Source organism: Sphaeramia orbicularis, chromosome 8 (genome assembly GCF_902148855.1).
Source record: "Sphaeramia orbicularis chromosome 8, fSphaOr1.1, whole genome shotgun sequence".
In the NCBI taxonomy this organism is placed as follows: Eukaryota; Metazoa; Chordata; class Actinopteri; order Kurtiformes; family Apogonidae; genus Sphaeramia; species Sphaeramia orbicularis.
The window spans coordinates 31,989,341-31,995,340 of NC_043964.1; positions in this window are offsets into that span (position 1 = coordinate 31,989,341).

The window sequence follows — 6,000 nt, forward strand, 5'->3', positions numbered from 1 at the left end:
ATCTGGTTGTTGTTCTTTAGATATTTTTGATAGGTTTTAACCTCTTTACACTGAATGAACAACCAGATCTGGAGATGCTATGACCCAGTGATCTGACTCCATCACAATTTCTCTCTCGTAGTTACTCAGATCCCTACTCTTGCCCATTTCGCTGTTTTTAACACGTCCATTTTGAGGGCTAAATGTTCATTTGCTGCCTAATATATCCACCCACTATCAGGTCCCATTGTGATAAGATAATATCAATTAATACCATTTTGCCTGTCGGTTTAGGTAACTCATAGATTGACTAGAGTTTGGGGATTTTTTAAGAATTATGCATTTGGAAAGGTGACTTACAAAAAGAATATTGAGAGAAAAATGTGAGTCAGAGGTACATTATTACAATACATTTAATTGCATGAAGTGTTCATTATTATAGAAAAATATACCAAAAGTCTACATCCAGTTAAACAATTACATATTTTCAATCTTTTAACTGTCTAGTTCATAATATTTGTGTGATATGCAACAAAAAACTCCAACTATACCCAATCACGTCACCATACTCACTGTGAATCACTTCACCATGTCTCAGCTGTCTGACCTTTATGTAAATGGAAGCATATTGTTGACTTGATAACTCTTTGTAAGCTTCTTACTGTAAGTCTGAGACGGTCTAGAAGGCAGATCATCACTGCAGGATGGATTATGTAAAGCTGATTGTACATATAGTAGACCTTCATCGATTCAGGGCTTTTGTTTCACGCACTGTGTAAATAATAGGGAATAAGAGCAGTGGACATGATGACACAAAGAATTTATATCAGAGAAGGAAAGTGCATATGATGATGTTTACTGGTACTTTTAGGTAAACTGTCATACTGCATGAGTAACTACAGCCATAGACTTTTATCTATCTATCTATCTATCTATCTATCTATCTATCTATCTATCTATCTATCTATCTATCTATCTATCTATCTATCTATCTATCTATCTATCTATCTATCTATCTATCTATCTATCTATCTATCTATCTATCTATCTATCTATCTATCTATCTATCTATCTATCTATCTATCTATCTATCTATCTATTTATTTAACCTTTATTTAACGAGGTAGGTCAATAGAGAACCAGTTCTCACTTATAATGGCGACCTAACCAATAGGCAGCATAAAGGCAGATGAAACAGTAAAAACAAAACAAAGAATTAAGTTACAAATAAACGGTGCCAGGCACAACAAACCCCACCCCTCACACATATTGTAGCTTATTTTGGCATCGATCCAGCTGATGTCATCATGTCTATGCGTGTGCTGATGTCAGCATATCAATTGCTTCTATATATGTGCAAAGCTTTGAAGTAAATTGAAATAAAATTGTTGTTTTAATAGACGTTTGAAATTTCACCCATTATAAGTAAATGGGAGAGAAAAAAAAGATTTTAAAAAATTCATAAAAAATTTAAACTTTGACCTATTTTTCCCAAAATGTTACCAAATCTATTCTGTGTCACTGGCAAGCTATGAAACCAATTTGGTATGAATTCAACCAATAGTTTTGCTGCTACACACATTTGAAATTTTGCCCAATTTAAGTAAATGGGGGGAAAAAAAAAGTAAATTCATAAAAAATTTGAACTTTGACTTACTTCTCCCAAAATGTAATCAGATCTATTCTGGGTCACTGGCAATCTATAAACCCAAGTAAGCAGTAAGAATATAAAAACAGATACAGTTTTACAACATGTCATACCAGTGCTTAAAAGAAATTACAGGTGCAGTATTTATGGTGACATGTATTAAAAAACAAAATGACTAAAACCAAGTGTAATGATCTGGTAGTAATGGTTGTATAGAGTTTTTGGATGAGTAGAGTGGAATGAATGAGCTCAGCTTTAAGGTCTGCTGCAGATGACTGGAATCAACTGAAAAGAGGAGTGGCCGAAGGAGGCGCAGGCTCTGGGTATGAGGAGATTGATGAAGCTACTAGAACACAGACTACGACTTGTATTGTGAATATTAACCCTTTCATGCATAATGGTCACTACAGTAGACAGCTATTCTATAGGTGTCCTTTTGTATATTCTTGGATTTTGTTGTTACCTCTGCCAAGGAGGTTATGTTTTTGCCAGGGTTTGTTTGTTTGTTTGTCTGTCTGTCTGTTTGTCTGTCCGTTTGTGTGCAACATAACTCAAAAAGTTATGGACAGATTTTGATGAAATTTTCAGGGTTTGTTGGAAATGGGATAAGGAAGAAATGATTAAATTTTGGTGGTGATCGGGGGTGGGGGGGCCCACGGGGGGGGTGGGGGGGGGTGGGGGGGGCGCAGACCAGAAAAGTTCATCAAAATCTATCCATAACTTTTTGAGTTATGTTGCACACTAACGGACAGACAAACAGACAGACAGACAGACAGACAGACAGACAGACAGACAAACAAACAAACAAACCCTGGCAAAAACATAACCTCCTTGGCGTGGGGGGGCCCACGGGGGGGGCCACTGATCAGCCTTGGCGGAGGTCTGCGCTCTCCGAGTGCTTCTAGTTTTACTTGTATATCAGCCAACACAGTGGACACTTATTGGTCAAAACACAGTTATGTTCCGTCAGAGAGCGAACAAAAATTAATTTAAAAGTAAAACTTTTGGTCATTTAGCAACACTAATCTGTCAAATTGTCTCTAAAATTTCCCGTCAGAGAGATTTCAAATACTGTGCTTTGACCCTTATGCATCATCTCATACACTGTAATTCATAGCATTACTGTAACTTTCCTGTTCTTGATAAACCTGATCTGCAGTAACATATTTGAGTGTAAATGGACTGCTAATTGTTATTAGACTTTAATTAACATGGGTTTTTTTTTGTTTTGTTTTGTTTTTTAACAAAAAGTAGTTTTTTTGGTTGCATATTATCTGAGTGAGTAATAACTAGTATTATAGTATGTTAAAAATGTGAGGAAACATCACATTAACAGCATTAAAAAATGTATTCCATAGTTTCAGTCAGTAAATGCATGTTTCTTTACTTCAAAAACATGGTGTCCAGCTGAGTGGATATTTTTGTAACTCCATGAAAAATAGATTCATAAAAAATGTTCAATCACATTGTTTTTTTTAATGCCTACAGAGGAATAAAAACACACAGGAAAAAAATCTTGAATAAGGTTCTCATAATTCATGCATAAAAGGGTTAAGCAGTGACTGGAGATGTGATGGGGTTTTCCCAATTAGAGTTTTGCAAATAAAAATGAACCTGTGAGATGGAGGAATCATGAGTATGAAATGGAGTTCCAGTCACACAGGAGGACAGCAGCATGAGAAAGTGGAGGAGGGGTTTTCTTGTAGACCTGTAGATGATGTCAACGGCATCTAAAAGACTGACAGTGAACTCAGAGTTCAGTAAAACTGCTTTTTACCCCTCGACCAACTTTAGGCTGAAGGGGTATTGTACCTGTTTTATCGTCTGTCCGTCTGTCCTTTCAATGACATAATCGCATTATCTGAAGAATGCATTTAGATATCTGCACCAAATTTGTACTGTGGATGCATCTTGGCATGGAGCAGAAGCCCATTGAAAATAGGTCACCTTGACCTACTTTTTCAAGGTCCAGTGGCCTTGTGCAGTTACAATATCTGAGTACCTTCAAATATAAATATTTATGTAATAAGTTATACACAAAGACAGTCTAATCCAAATTATAGGGCAGTAGCTTTCAACAGAATCTTACACTATATTTGGCCGAGGGGGATTAAAAGTGCGCAGTACATTATGTTTCTAATTGTGCACCATGAATGAATTTCAAACCATCATTTCACTTGAAACACTTCATTCTCTAAATACCTTCAACCAGTGTTTTTCAACCTTGGGGTCGGGACCCCACATGGGGTCACCTGGAATTCAAATTGGGTCGCCTGAAATTTCTAGAAATTGATAAAAAAAAAAAAAAAAAAAAAAAAACTACAAAAACCCCCCCCCCAAAACTTATTAATGAAAAAACGTATGGTGAGTTGACAGAGCCAATCTCAATCCATAAAAGACATGACAAACTGTGAGTCTGAATTAGCACTGTGGTATTGTTTATCTTTCAAATGTTCATTGTGGACGGTTTCAGATGCTGCAGCTCTTCCATTATTCATAGTTTGAGTTCTTGTTTGTTCAGTATTAATTGTCAGCCTTGTAAATCACAGCTGGACTGACTGTACATATCCTGACCAAGGAAAATCCAATTCTCCCTTTGTGCAGTAATCTACACCTGGCTTTTCTGCCTCCGTCTACAATAATATACATTATATAGACTAAATGTCATCTAAAATTAATGTCTATTTGCAACACAGTATAGAAAACTAACACATGATATGATCAAAAACAAATTAATTTTTGTAAAAATAAAAATTCTCTGTTTTGACTGTCTGGGGTCACTAGAAATTTGTGATGTTAAAATAGGGTCACAAGCCAAAAAAGGTTGGAAACCACTGCCTTTAACCCTTTATAAGGCGCTCATAGAAATACTCTGAAATTCAAAATTTCAACCTTAGTGTATCGGAGGACATAACAAGACTTAATTACTTTTGTGAAATTTTTAAACATTTTTTAGAATGTAGAAAATCAAGGTCAATGAAGTGACAATATTTGGTTCCTTACTTTAGTGGCAAAAAATAAAATAAAAAATACAAGAAGTAAATATAAAAAAATTCAAGAAAAACAAGGTAAAAGGAACAAGTATTTTAGAGAATTAAAACATCACTTTTAGAACATTACAACCTAAGTGCTGATCCACACACCTGTCCACATTCACATTATCCCTTTGAACATCATTCCTTACATTAGTACCATTACTTCATGGTACCTAATAAAGCAGGTACACACACTGTTCATGCAGATGTGGACCTCACAGACCCTGTAGACCACATTGGACCTGAGATTGGTGCCTTACTGTCGTCATTGTAATTGTTGCTGTCACTGACTTGTAATATATGCAGAAATGACCAAAAATAGATACTTGCCCAATAAAGGGTTAAATGTATTTTATTGTTATGAAAAAAACTCTTGCTGCTTTCCATAAATCTCTGTATAGAAGTGTCAGCCATGGATATTAATGGTATGGTCTGTAAGACTTGTCTTTGGTTCTTCTATTACAAGTTTCCTTAAGTTAGTTTTTATATATTCAGTGTATTTTACATGTAACATCGTTTTCTGTGTGAAAATGTTACTGCTGTTTTGACTAGGACTTTGTGGAAGAAAAGACCTTGAATCTCAAAGGAACTTTCTGGATAAATAAAGAATAAATTAAAAGTAAAGACGTTCTCACACCACGTCAACCTTGTTCTTAACCATAATATTTTTGCGATACATTGTTTAATATGTCTGCATACCAGCCGCAAGTATGTCAAAGGCAAACAAAGACCCACGTTAAACTTTATGATAGTTGAGGTGGTTTTTGTTTTGTCTCCTGGGCTACACCGTGTCCTCCTCCAACTGCTCGTGAAGAGTGCCACAGCGGCGTGTTTCAGCCCTCATCTGACTGCCGTGAAAGGCATGCGGAGGTCACTCAAGAGCAGGAAAAGAACTTCCTGCCTTGGAGAAATGCCAGGATGTTAGAGTGGAGTCAATGAAGGCTTGTTTTCGGTTAGTGCCGTACCCACAGGGAAAGTCCAGGGCTTTTATTATACCTTAAGACAGAGTCGGCCTGGATTCCTTTTGCTTTACTGACTCTATCTCTGCTGTGAATTTAACCTACATATGATCATACAGAAGGTAAACAAAAGTGTAATTAACTCTTAAAAACTAAAACTTCAGCTTTATTTGGATGTTCAGAGACTCTTTAGTGATCATCATCTTATCTTCTTTAACACTGATTCACCAGTAAAACCCATGTAGTTTGAAAAATGACAGTGGTGGTAGACAGTTTTTGTGTTTAATTAATGATATTTTGCTGGAAAATCTACTTCAGTTTCTCTGTTCTGATATTATAACCTTTTGTTTTAACCAAACCATTTATAAACACCTAATGA